The sequence below is a fragment of the Schistocerca americana genome, chromosome 8 (genome assembly GCF_021461395.2).
Source record: "Schistocerca americana isolate TAMUIC-IGC-003095 chromosome 8, iqSchAmer2.1, whole genome shotgun sequence".
Taxonomy (NCBI): domain Eukaryota; kingdom Metazoa; phylum Arthropoda; class Insecta; order Orthoptera; family Acrididae; genus Schistocerca; species Schistocerca americana.
The window spans coordinates 127,884,133-127,898,070 of NC_060126.1; the positions used below are offsets into that span (position 1 = coordinate 127,884,133).

The window sequence follows — 13,938 nt, forward strand, 5'->3', positions numbered from 1 at the left end:
GAAGATTATCAACAATATATTAAACAAAAGAGGAAGAGAATAGAAGAAGGAAAGAATGCATTGTTCTACCCAGCTCAAGTACGCACAGTCGCCTCACTGTGAAGTTTCCCATAGAGCAGGAAACCTCATACCCTTTTTAATGTGCCTCATCCACCATCCCTTGATCAACTTTCCACGGATCTGTTTCTGGTCCTCCTTCCAGAGGATAACTCTTACATCCTTTTTCTGCTTCCCTTTGAACTCCAAAACAATATAAACTTATATAACTTATATTTCATACTTCTTTTTCGGTACAACCTTTGGTCCTACTTGGAAGTTCAAAATTTCCCAGAAATGGCTCCTTTTACTAAAAAAATTGTGTTACTACTGCCTTTTCCTAAGTAAACTCAGCATGAACAGGTGCTATGAAGTTCTAGTGGTACCAAAATGGGCGCCTTGTCATCCTCAGCCCACAGGCATCAATGAATATGGATGTGGAGGGGCATGTGGTCAGCACATCGCACTCCTGACCGTTAGTCAGTTTACATGACCGGAGCTGCTACTTCTCCAACAAGTAGCTCCTCAGTTTGCCTCACAAGGGCTGAGTACACCCCACTTACCAACAGCGCTCAACAGACCGTCCAAGTTCTAGTTCACTCTGACAGTGTTTAACTACGCTGATCTGATGACTGCCTTTTCCTGCATGCTGATATTTTGTTAGAAAACGAATATTTGCATACTTGGAAATACACATGGTTTATTAGTTACTGGTTCAACACAAAGCACGTACAACAACAACAACAACAACATACAGAGAAACCACACACAGGTGCATATTACTAACCACTGAACATGAAATACTGACTTTAGTTATTAAAGAACACCAAAGATGTAAAATACATTAACACTCTCCCTTATTTAATAACTTGCAAAGTCTAATCTTATTACATAAATACTGATATCTAATCGAAAACAGAGGCTTTTTTAGTATATCAGCAAGTTGTTCTAAAGTATCTACTTTTGCAACTATGATTTCATAAGCACTAAATAGTTCACAAACAAAGAAATGCCTTATATGAATATGCTTTGTTCTTCAGTGAAACTTGGGATTCTGGGCAAGCCAGATAGCAGCTTCATTGTCAACCTCCAGAACTGGTGTTGCCTCCAATTGGTCCAATTCTGTCAGAAGCTTCTTGATCCAGACAATTTCCTGAGCAGCTTCACTGGCAGCCACAACCTCAGCTTCAGTTGCGGATATGGCAGCAGAAGATTGCCTTTGACTAACCCAGGTGATGGGTACCCCAGAGTACAGACAAAGGACACCAGATGTTGAGAGCCCAGAGCCAAGATCACCACCAATGTGGTCAGCATCACTAGAACACTCTAAAACCTGCTTCCTAGAATTGTTTTTATATAAAAGTCCATAATTTGTTGTGCCTCTCAGGTATTGTAAGATTCTTTTAACTTTCACTACATCACAATCTGTTGATTTCATGATACAACACTGACAGCATATGCAATGTCAGGACGTCTCCCACACATCAGAAACATCAGTACTCCAACAGCTTGACTGTATGGAAATTCAGAGTTGCAAGGACTTTCTTCTGTATCATTGTCATTTATAATGGGTGTAGTTACAGCCTTGCAGTTCTTCATGTTGAAATGCTCTGGTGTTTTCCTGTGTAATGAGTCTGACTTACACATACAGTTCCACGTTCTTGTTGGTCAATTTCCAGACCTAAGAAAAATGATGCAGGCACTGAAGTAATTTTAAACTCTTCTCTTAAATCACTGACAATGTCTTCAAATTCCTGTTCACTGTGAGCTGCAATCAGACCATCATCAACATAAAGCACAAGGAATATTTTCTTACAGCCTTACTGTCTCACAAAAAGACATGGCTCAGCTTCACTCCTCAGAAAGCCCAGTTTAGTGAGATGATTACTGTACTTCTAATTCCAGCAATGCAGAGCCTGTTTCAGTCTGTATGGACTTTTCTTCAAGCAACATACTCTCCCAGACCCATCATCACATCCTTGAGGTTGTTGCATATAAATGGTTTCTTTTAAATCAATATAAATGCTCTCCCTTGCAGCAACACTTAGCAGTGCTCTGAATGTGCTCTGAATGTCTGCTCATAGTCAACTCCTCTCTGCTGCGAATAACCCTTAATCACCAATCTTGCCTTGAATTTATTGACTGAGCCATCAGCATTTGTTTGAATTTATACACCGATCTATTAGGAATGGACATCTTTGCATATGGTAGGTCAACCACATCCCTCGTTTCATTTTCTTGAAGAGCTTTTATTTCAGAATCCATAACTTCCTTCCAGAAATCGTTTTGAACAGACTTCATGGCATCGCTGTATGTTTCTGGTTCTTGGAAAGATATTGAGAGGTTCATTACATAATCATTAAACTTTTGTGGAGGTCTGAGGGTTAACCGATCACGCAGACATGGTAAAGCTTCTGCACTTGTGTCTTCCTGATCTTCCTCCTGAGGGTCTTCATCTACACCCAAGGAACTGCCATCCTCTTCACTCTCACTATCAATACCATTGGTCTTCAGTCTGAGGTACTGGATCCTGATGACTGAAAACATTCACTGGAAGAGTTGAACTTTTCTCACTCTTCAGTGGCCTCTCCTCGAAGATGACATCTCATGACCTAATGAGTGTGCACACCTCTCCACAATAAATTCTGTAACCCTCATTGTGATCATATTCAATAAGGACACATTTCAGTGCTTTTCGGTCCATGTTCCTCCTCTGTTGTTTTGGAATATGAGCATAGCAAGTGGAGCCTGTCATCTGCGGATGTTTCAGGCTTGGCTTCCTTCCATACCACAATTCATATGAATATGTTCCTGGAATACTGGAAGGCCCTTTTCGGTTTAGAATGTAGGTTGTGGTGTTCACCATCTCTGCCCAAAGTTTCTGTGGAATGTTTGCATGTGCATGCATTATGGCCCTGGCAGTTTCCACAACTGTGCAGTTCTCTCTTTCACTGCACCCATTTTGTTCTGGAGTGTAAGGCATTGTGAGGCGTTGAATTACACCCTCTTTGTGAAGAATCTCTTTTGCTTGTTTGTTGTCAAATTCTTTCCCATTATCACTCAGAAGTTCCTTGATGGTATGTCCAGCAGCTTTTGCTTCAGCTATTAACTGCCTTAACTTTTCTGCAGACTTTTCTTGCATGAAATATGTTGCCCTAAACTTTGTACAATCATCTTTGAAAAGAACAAAATACCAGCGCCCTGACACAGAAGGTACTTGAAACGGACCACATACATCAGCGTGAATAAGTTCACCTGGTTCTGCTGTCCTCTTTCTGTTGTCAAATGGCAAACGAAGAGCCTTGACATAAATACAGCCTTCACAAAGTTCACTGTCCATTTCCACCTCATTATTTAACTCGCTACAAAGTACAGACTTCACATGGCGGCTTGTTCTGGTTTCCAAATGTTTCATGATAAAGCTGCAACGTATTGTCTCTGCTAGTGGTATTAACTGCGCTGAGGGAGCTAGGTTTCACATTTCTTACAGCAAGTTTAAAATGGCCTACAAAGCAATCACAGACAACTGCCAATCTAGTAACATTATCAATCTTAAGATGACAAATTTCTGCAGTTTATGTGAATTTACTTCCTGGATGTTTATCCTTTATTGCAAGAACAGATAATAGATTGTTGTGAATCTGAGGTACATACCATACATCTGTCAAGGTAATTCTGTTCCATTTTCCTCCAACTGCTGCTTTAATGTCTATTGAACCTTTTTCCAATTGCTTCAATTATGTCACCATTAGCTGTAGTAACTGACTGTTTTGTTAGAAAACGCTGAAATGTTTTGAAACAATTCCTGTCATTTGTAATATGACTTGTTGCACCATTGTCTATATACCAGTCATCATTTCTACATTCAGAGTTCATCACAGAAGATGTCATAGCAAGAAGTAGCATATTTGTATCTGTGGTAGCTGGTTTTGGAGGTTTGCCATCCGCTGCCCACTTTCTGCACACTTTAATTGTATGGTTAGGTTTCTTGCAGTAATTACATATTAATTTCTTTTTCTCTGTTGGATTTACTTGCTGAAATGACAGCCTTGATGAGTCTGTAGTGAGGGGTTCTTGTTTACTAAAATCACCCTCCTTTGTACTCAGAGCTTTTTCATATGCACACAATTGATTTGTTAAATTATCAATTGTTCTGTCATCTCTATATGTTAGCATCCAACTAGATTTAAACCAAAAATAGTCTTCTGGTAGTGTTCCTTATATTTTACAAATAAAAGACAAATCAGGCATTTCTGAATTATTTACGATATCTTTGGTCATTTCTGGTTTCAATTCACTCCACAAATATTTCTGTTAGGAAATATGTGTCACAATATCATCTTCAGGAGCCTTTTTGTAACTAAAGAACTCCAAACAAAGGTTGTACACTTTGTCTTCAGAGACACCATCAAATATTTTGTGTGATTCTGTCCACACTTCATACGCTGTATTTAGATGCATTATTTTCTGTTAAGTTTTTTCCAACATATTTGTAGTAAAAACAAGTAGAGCGTTGCTGTCTACTTTGTTAAAAGCTTCTAAAGCACTTTTATAGATCGCCCTTTGTTCAACGGTAGCACTTTCTGAAATAATACTAGGTTTCACTGTCCTGCCTTCCACAACATCAAGTGCACCAGGAATTCCTCATAGACAAATACTTATTTTGTATTTCCAAATGTTCCAATTTGTTTTGTCTTCCACAACTCCGATGTTGATAATTCTCATTGAATCCATAGTGGTTGCATGGAATTAACAACTTCAAAAATGTCTTCTTGGAGATAACTTTAAAAACCTTTTGCACAGAGCTACGTTATTATTTTTGTACAAGTGTCCTTTTAACACACACCTGGGCCCATAACCTGCTGAGATTTTCTTAGAAAAAAAAATATTTGCACATTTGGAAATACATGTGGTTCATGGTGTGGGTTCCTGTAGTCATGTCCTAGTTCATGAACCACGGGCAACGTATGAGTGGCCAAGTAAGTGGTCCCGACAGTCGGGATACCAGTTACTTTGGAATAAGGCTGGGCATCTCGGACATATTCTGAGTCGTGGTCACCTTTGTGCTCATACGGCAAAGACTACTAAATCCACCAGTTAGTCCCTCAGCGGTTAGGGGTAAAACCCAATGGGACTCGGGGCAAGTAAGGCTAGCAACCTGCTTCCCTGGTACTTTAAATATGATGCTGGCAACAATCAGAGCAAAATGCCTCGGACCTTTGGAGGTGACGGAGTCCCACCTCTAACTGACAAACCAGGGACTCCAAAGATACGACTTGGCAAACAAATGGTAATGAGATGGGGAGCTATTAATATCAATGGGGGCTACTCTGGGAAGAAGGTAGAGCTGGCAGAGGCTGCAAGTAAGATGGGGCTGGACGTTTTAGCTGTTAGTGACATTCGGGTAAGGGGTGAGAAAGAAGAGGAAGTGGGAGAATACAAGGTATACCTGTCAGGAGTCAAAGCAGGAATAGCACAATGGGGTGTAGGGCTTTACATCAGGAAAGAAATGGAACCCAGCGTAGTTGCAATAAGGTATGTAAACGAACGACTGATGTGGATAGATTTGACAGTGTCTAGCAAGAAATTAGGATTGTGTCAAGTATATTCGCATTGTGAAGGGACAGATCAAGATAAGATGGATAGTTTTTATGAGGCACTCAGTGATGTAGTTGTTAGAGTAAAGGACAAGGACAGTGTTCTGCTCATGGGTGATTTTAACGCCAGGATTGGAAATCGAACAGAAGGGTATGAAAAGGTTATGGGTAAATTTGGAGAGGATATGGAGGCCAACAGGAACGGGAAACAACTCTTGGATTTCTGTGCCAGTATGGGCTTAGTAATCACAAACTCCTTTTTTAAACATAAGAACATTCACCGGTATACTTGGGAATGGAGGGGAACCAGATCTGTCATTGACTATATAATAACAGATCAGGAATTCAGGAAGGCTGTGAGGGACACACGTGTATTCAGGGAATTCTTTGATGACACTGATCATTATTTAATCTGCAGTGAAATTGGGATTGTGAGGCCGAAAGTGCAGGAGGTCAGGTCCATATGTAGGAGGATAGGAGTGGAGAAACTTCAGGATACGGAAATCAGGCACAAGTACATAACAGCGATCTCAGAAAGGTACCAGTTAGTTGAATGTAGTCAATTACAGTCATTGGAAAAGGAATGGACAAGGTACAGGGACACAGTACTAGAAGTGGCTAAAGAATGTCTTGTAATAGCAGTGTGTAAAAGTAGGGTGAAGCAAACAGCTTGGTGGAATGATACAGTCAAGGCAGCCCGTAAAAGGAAAAAGAAGGCGTATCAAAAATGGCTACAAACCAGAACCCAGGTAGACAGAGAAAATTATGTTGAGGAAAGAAACAAAGCCAAACAGATAATTGCAGCATCCAAGAAGAAATCGTGAGAAGACTTTGGAAACAGGTTGGACGCTATGGGTCAAGCTGCTGGAAAACCATTCTGGAGTGTAATCAGCAGTCTTCGAAAGGGAGGTAAGAAGGAAATGACAAGTATTTTGGACAGGTCAGGAAAACTGCTGGTGAATCCTGTGGATGCCTTGGGCAGATGGAGGGAATATTTTGAAGAGTTGCTCAATGTAGGTGAAAATGCGATCAGTAATGTTTCAGATTTCGAGGTAGAATGGGATAGGAATGATGATGGAAATAGGATCACATTTGAGGAAGTGGAAAAAATGGTCAATAGATTGCAGTGCAATAAAGCAGCTGGGGTGGATGAAATTAAGTCGGAACTCATCAAATTCAGTGGAATGTCAGGTTTTAAATGGCTACACAGGATAATTGAAATGGCCTGGGAGTCGGGACAGGTTCCATCAGACTGGACAAAAGCAGTAATCACACCAATCTTTAAACATGGAAACAGAAAAGATTGTAACAACTATAGAGATATCTCTTTAATCAGCGTTGTGGGTAAAATCTTCTCAGGTATTGTTGAAAGGAAAGTGCAAGTATTAGTTGAGGACCAATTGGATGAAAATCAGTGTGGGTTTAGGCCTCTTAGAGGTTGTCAGGACCAGATCTTTAGCTTACAGCAAATAATGGAGAAGTGTTATGAGTGGAACAGGGAATAGAAGTGTTATGAGTGGAACAGGGAATTGTATCTATGCTTTATAGATCTAGAAAAGGCATATGACCGGGTTCCTAGGAGGAAGTTATTGTCTGTTCTACAAGATTATGGAATAGGAGGCAAACTTTTGCAAGCAATTAAAGGTCTTTATATGGATAGTCAGGCAGCAGTTAGAGTTGATGGTAAATTGAGTTCATGGTTCAGAGTAGTTTCAGGGTTAAGACAAGGCTGCAACCTGTCTCCACTGTTGTTCATATTATTTATGGATCATATGTTGAAAACAATAGACTGACTGGGTGAGATTAAGATATGTGAACACAAAATGAGCAGTCTTGCATATGCGGATGACTTAGTTGTGATGGCAGATTCGATTGAAAGTTTGCAAAGTAATATTTCAGAGCTAGATCAGAAATGTAAGGACTATGGTATGAAGATTAGCATCTCCAAAACGAAAGTAATGTCAGTGGGAAAGAAATATAAACGGATTGAGTGCCAAATAGAAGGAACAAAGATAGAACAGGTGGACGGTTTCAAGTACTTAGGATGCATATTCTCACAGGATGGCAACATAGTGAAAGAACTGGAAGCGAGGTGTAGCAAAGCTAATGCAGTGAGCGCTCAGCTACGATCTACTCTCTTCTACAAGAAGGAAGTCAGTACCAAGACTAAGTTATCTGTGCACCGTTCAATCTTTCGACCAATTTCGTTGTACGGGAGCGAAAGCTGGGTGGATTCAGGTTACCTTATCAACAAGGTTGAGGTTACGGATATGAAAGTAGCTAGGATGATTGCAGGTACTAGTAGATGGGAACAATGGCAAGAGGGTGTCCACAATGAGGAAATCAAAGAAAAACTGGGAATGAACTATATAGATGTAGCAGTCAGGGCGAACAGGCTTAGACGGTGGGGTCATGTTACACGCATGGGAGAAGCAAGGTTACCCAAGAGACTCATGGATTCAGCAGTAGAGTGTAGGAGGAGTCGGGGCAGACCGAGGAGAAGGTACCTGGATTCGGTTAAGAATGATTTTGAAGTAATAGGTTTAACATCAGAAGAGGCACCAATGTTAGCACTGAATAGGGGATCATGGAGGAATTTTATAAGGGGGGCTATGCTCCAGACTGAACACTGAAAGGCATAATCAGTCTTAAATGATGATGATGATGATGATTGGAAATACATATGGTTTATTAGGTACCGGTTCAACACAAAGTACGTACAACAAGAAAAACAATATACAGAAAAACCACACACAGGTGCGTATTACCAACATTAGCACTGCATGTACATTATTATACAACACCGCTCGACATTTACATCACAACAATTTATATTAAAGAATTGATACCTATGATCATGTTAACACAGTTTCTGAATTCTCAAACGTGTGCAATTCTGTGACCACAACTTTGAACTGCAAGAGTAGTTTGACTTCATGTTGGATTGTTTTTGGACACCATCCCTGTAGCACCAAAAATTTTAACGTTACAGGTCAGCAGTAGTACTGTGTTCATTTTGCTAGGTGAAGTCACTGAAATCTGTGAACAGCTGTCAACCAGTACCTCACTTTCTAAGCCACCTACTGCTACTTTTACAATCGGATTGACATCAGCTGAAATGGGCACCAGCTCTCCCCCACAAAACAACTCTTTTATTTTGGCTTTTTTTTTTTACCCAACTCAGTCACAGGCATCGAATTTCTATCTTTGCTCTTCCTATTCACTATTGAGTGTGGGAGTCTAAAAGCACACTGCATGAGTGCTGTCCAACCTTGATGGCAGTCATATTTGGCATCTCCATCAAATACGAATTTATAAATCATATTAGTGCTGTCCAGAGGCACTCTTGTGTTTTGTAATGAACATTCTTATTTGAATTCTCTCCCTTGCAGTTCAGAAGTGCTTGCTTCCTTGCAGTCTTTCATATACTGTTCTGGAGCCTGAAGTCCTCACACTTGCCACATCAACGAATTTTTACTTCTTATTGTTCCTGTTCCAGTCAGTTGCTTTTTGTCAAACTGTCACACTATCCCAATAGTACCAGCAGCATTTAATCCATCAGTTATGTCATAATAATAAATGGGGTGCAAGTCAGGTGACTCTTCACACACACTCAGTGGTGCAGGAATGTCTCCCCCACTCATTAGTGTCTCCATTCTTACAAAGTTCAATAGAACTTCCCATCAGCTGCCCAACCAAGCTATTCAGCAATCTTGTTCCCCCACTGAGTGCACCTCCTCCCCACCAAGGTCACCTGTGGCAGCTGCTATATACACTTTATTTATGTTCCTCACTATTACTTGCCATTTTTCTACTTCAAACTGGTCATCAGAATGATTGAAATTCTGTTGCCTGCCATGCACATCATCATAAGTGGCACGAGTCTTCCACCTTCCCGCAGCTCCTATGTTATATTTTGCACTGTACTGTAAGGGCCATGAGAATATTAGACTCTTTCAAGAAAATGTTCATAATTCTCGTAATTGTCATGGAGTGGTGCTACAAGTTCTCACCAAACACAGAATGGTAACAAAAGCTTTATACCCACAACAACAACTGTACAGCCACCCCACATCAGTACTTACAGATTGCCTTCATTGTGCCCTGGACAGGTTGAACTAGTCTTCGATCCAGAAATGTATGAGCAGTTCTCACTGAATTGCTGTAGACCAATATTCTTTCAAAAATTGGACCTTGATAATTTGTAAATTATTACAGTACTTAGTTACATCATTCACTTGTCTAAAGACAGCATCTTTGAATTGCTCTGCTGTAAAAGAAACAGACAGCGAATGAGTTGTAGAAAAGGTAGTAAGAGCAACTTGACTTTCTGCGAGTTGTATCCAAGGCTATATCCTCAAAGTCTTATGTGGATGGCCTCATCCGCAGCTGGTTCCATGGCTAAGTAAAGATGAGGACAGCAACCAGGCAACAGTCGGTTACTGCTTCACAGTGGGCTAATAGCAACTTGTTCAGAAACACATGGAAGTATGACTTCTTGACATGGCTGGAAGTACGAGAAGATTGTACTGAAAGATGTTAGGCGATTAGCCAGTTTCATCCATAGCTAGTTTCACACTCTTGGATATTATGGTGCAACTTAATGGTATAAATAGTAACAAACATTATGAGCACAATGAAACAAACAAAAATTAACAAAATATAGGCACTAGTAACTTCACTAGGCAAAAATTAATTTATATCATTACCTTTGTCAAAGTATCATTAACCATAAAGCCACATGACAAGATTAAAATGTGAGGATGCCCCTAGTATAACTATAAAATGTAGAAACTGTAGCTTATACGTTTGAAATCCGTGGTAACAGCTAAAGAGGCGAAACTTCTAAAATGTAATAATTGTTTCCAGTTTAAAATTTGTTTCATACTTGGAAACTGACTCCTTTTGATGAACTGTTCCTTGTGATATGCACCTCCCTCTACTCTTTATGTGTAAGGTCTATGTGTTTTGGCATAAAACTTGAAATTTGACATTTCACTTATGTGGCATAGGCACCAGCACTTAAATCAGTGTCTTTGTTGTCCACAGGTGTGCTCGGTTGTCTTGGACACTCCTAATGTCCCCTGTGACAGGTCAGCCAGCAGCGACAAAGTCATTAGTATCGGGGTGGACACCCACCTTCCAGGCAACGAGAACAGCAGCTCATCATCGACGATGTTTTCTTTTTCTATTGTGGTGGGCATCCGCATACTATAAGCGCAGCCAATACACTAGCAGCACCACGTGTCGACGTCACGGGCACAGAGAAGACATCACCTATTGGCTGGAGACGCTGTGGCTCTGCTGTTACCACAACAGAAACATTACATCATTGTGAGGCTACATCAGTACAGTCAGAAATGTTTACCTGGCATTTAAAACTGATTTTTGTTTACAATAAACAAATTATTTGAGCAACATGAGAATACTCATTGAGAGTAATGTATCATTGTTTAATAGTTCGCGTAACAACCTTGACTGAGATCAGTTTAGGGCATCTGTTTTAGCTTTGTACTAGAGCGTTAGTTACACGGCGATACATGCATTGGCCTATTCACTTTCATTCAGCATCTTGTTCCATCAGAAATTTAACAGCATTCTTGAAGGCGTTCACTGCCAACCACTTAGCCTATCTGTAGCAGTGTATGTTATGCGTCATCAACCTCACAATTTCTTTATGGCAGAACTCTCAATACAGACAAAGTTTCCAGAGCTTCATGTTTTCGAAGCCATCTTCAGAGTATAACAGTCCTAGATCGAGAGATAATGCCTGAGAAAAGAAACTTATAATAGAGAAGAATTTATCTGTGGTCGTCACAGACACAGCTACAAACTAATAATCCTGACTTTTTTCCCATGGAAATCTTAACACTTAAACATCCCTCTTGACATATTCTGCCTGAGAAAGGCCACACCAGTTAAGTTACCACACTGTATTCATTCGCTTCATCACAGATATTTCACATGAAAAGTCAAAATAAAAAGGAAATAATTTCATGCATGGCAGAGCGAGTGCACCAGCATACATCATTGGTTCAGTAAATGACGTGTCACAGTCACATGACTGGCCATCGGTCCCTATCAGCCGACTTCCACATTTGGTGGCCAGAGTCTGGTGTGACATAGGCAAACTCTAGAGCACAATGTTTTGAGCTGGACCACAGCCAACAGCTCTTTCACACAACATTTTTTGATCTTTTTCTATTGCTGAAAGTCAGAAAGTGAAACACATTATTTTTACTCTTCCATTGTAGCAAAATGATACCTTTAGCTTTTAGGGGAATGTAAATACATGTCAGGTATTGCACATCACATAGTAGATATCCACTGCTGTACCAAAACACTATTTCTGGGAAGTTGAATCTTCCCCCAAGTGGTGAGAGGTGGTAATAGCTAATGCATCCTGGAACATTGTCTAACATGATTGTTTTCATGGTGCAGGTGTTAATGGTGGGCAAAGGCATAATGTTATTGCGACATTATACTTGTTCCCCACGTTTGTCTTTCCAAAGGTGCATTCGGCACTGGCTTCTTTTTTATTCATATATATTACTTCTCAAGTCAACATCCCTTTTCTTCAAGACATGCTAATCGTACACAGATGACTGAGGCATCATTAGAAAATTTTTAATCGTTTCTCATACTGCATACCGGTTTTGTGCTAAGACTTACTATTTGTCAAAAATTTTGAACTATCGTAGGCAAAAGGGCATCATAGATGTCCGGCATCATACCTGTAGTTTGTGAAGCTAACCTCTTACTCACGAACAAGAAACTCACTTTTCATTTTATCTTATTACAAATTACATCTTATTAACTGGATAATTTGTATACATCAGTGTCATAGACTATGACGGTGACCACTGCAGTAGTCCATTATCTCTGCCTGTTGTACAGGTTGACATTCCTATACGAATATGCCTTTCGAAATGACAAAAATATTAGCCCCTGCCAACATAAATTATGATTTACGTATTGCTGCTATGGCCTAATGTGCTTACATGAAGTACGAAATGCAATCAGAATCCTGAAATACAGTTAGAATTTATTGAGGTCTTAGTGAATACCAGGTAAGAAGCGAATTAAAATTGCATTTGCTGTCACTATAAGCAAGTTACGGGGACAAAGTTTCAAATCGTATTTACCATATCCATTCTTTACTTACAGGCAGTCGCATGTAGCCATTTCAGGACAAACTAAATCAACAACATTTTCGTATCCCTTAAGGAAAATGAAAAATAAAAAGTTCATGAAGCTCAAATTCTTATACGATATATCATTTACAATTAGATATACTAAAGCTCTGGAAACAATTTCGTTCAAATTTTCTGTGTGGAAATATATAGTAAAGTGTGCGTCATAAATTTATGATTATTATTTCACTTTTTTGGTTTATTTTTAAAGAATTTTTATCAGTTCACAAACCATCTGTATCCCAACTACATTCTTATCCCAAATACTGTCATTATTTAAAACTATGAAAGCGCTTAAGTTTCGTACAGGGCTCCTGATGAGTAATAATGTCCACCCGCATTGAACAGCTCTGTTGGAGGTGCTCTTGGAGTAGGAGGATATTTGGCAAATGGGCTGGCCTGTCCCGTGACGTAAATTTCATTGAGCACGTGTGAGATCCAGTAGGAAAACTTGTTTCAGCATATCCACATTCACCAATGACCATCCAACAGCTGTCAGTCCTGCTGGTAGATGAATCAAACGCACTGCCACAAGAACTTACTACCAACCGTATGGTCAGCATAGGAGGACGCAATAGAGCATGCACTGTCATCAGTGGTGATCACACATTCCATTAAGACCCATGTCCCGCCATTTGTAATACCAGGGGACCATCATGAAACGCGGACACTTTAGTGTAATTCGACTTTGAATGAAGTTATTTCTGTTCTCATTGCGCACTTCTTTCAGTAACCTTCTCTAATACACTGTAGCAATTCTTTCTATGAATGACCCACATTTCATTGAACCATATTACTTGGCAGAGACACATCTTGTGAAAATTACGAACTTTTTGTCCATAAGGTTTGCACAACAGTTGTATTGCCATGACTTGACACACAAATAGCCAAGATAGATATTGACGATAGTGCAAAACACCATTCACAGTAAGATTCTACACTGCTATTATGTTTCCATACTCAATCGCAATGACAAGGCCACCTGCAATTATCTACCACAACATCAGAATAGCCCATACGCAGTCAGATAGTGATGATAGCTCTACATACCGGTCCTGTAGTGAGAGATGACACGGGAGTATGACAAAATTTTCGTTCATCTCATCACATCT

General features: G+C 39.9%; 1 long non-coding RNA gene across 2 annotated transcripts in view; it reads left to right on the forward strand.

The window, feature by feature from the left end:
• Nucleotides 1-11,051, forward strand: part of LOC124544603 — a 75,745-nt gene extending 64,694 nt beyond the window's left edge. For both annotated transcript variants that reach the window (XR_006967547.1, XR_006967548.1), the window contains exon 3: nucleotides 10,683-11,051. This is a non-coding gene — a long non-coding RNA (uncharacterized LOC124544603). The remainder of the gene's footprint in view (nucleotides 1-10,682) is intronic.
• The last annotated feature ends 2,887 nt before the right edge of the window (nucleotides 11,052-13,938 follow it).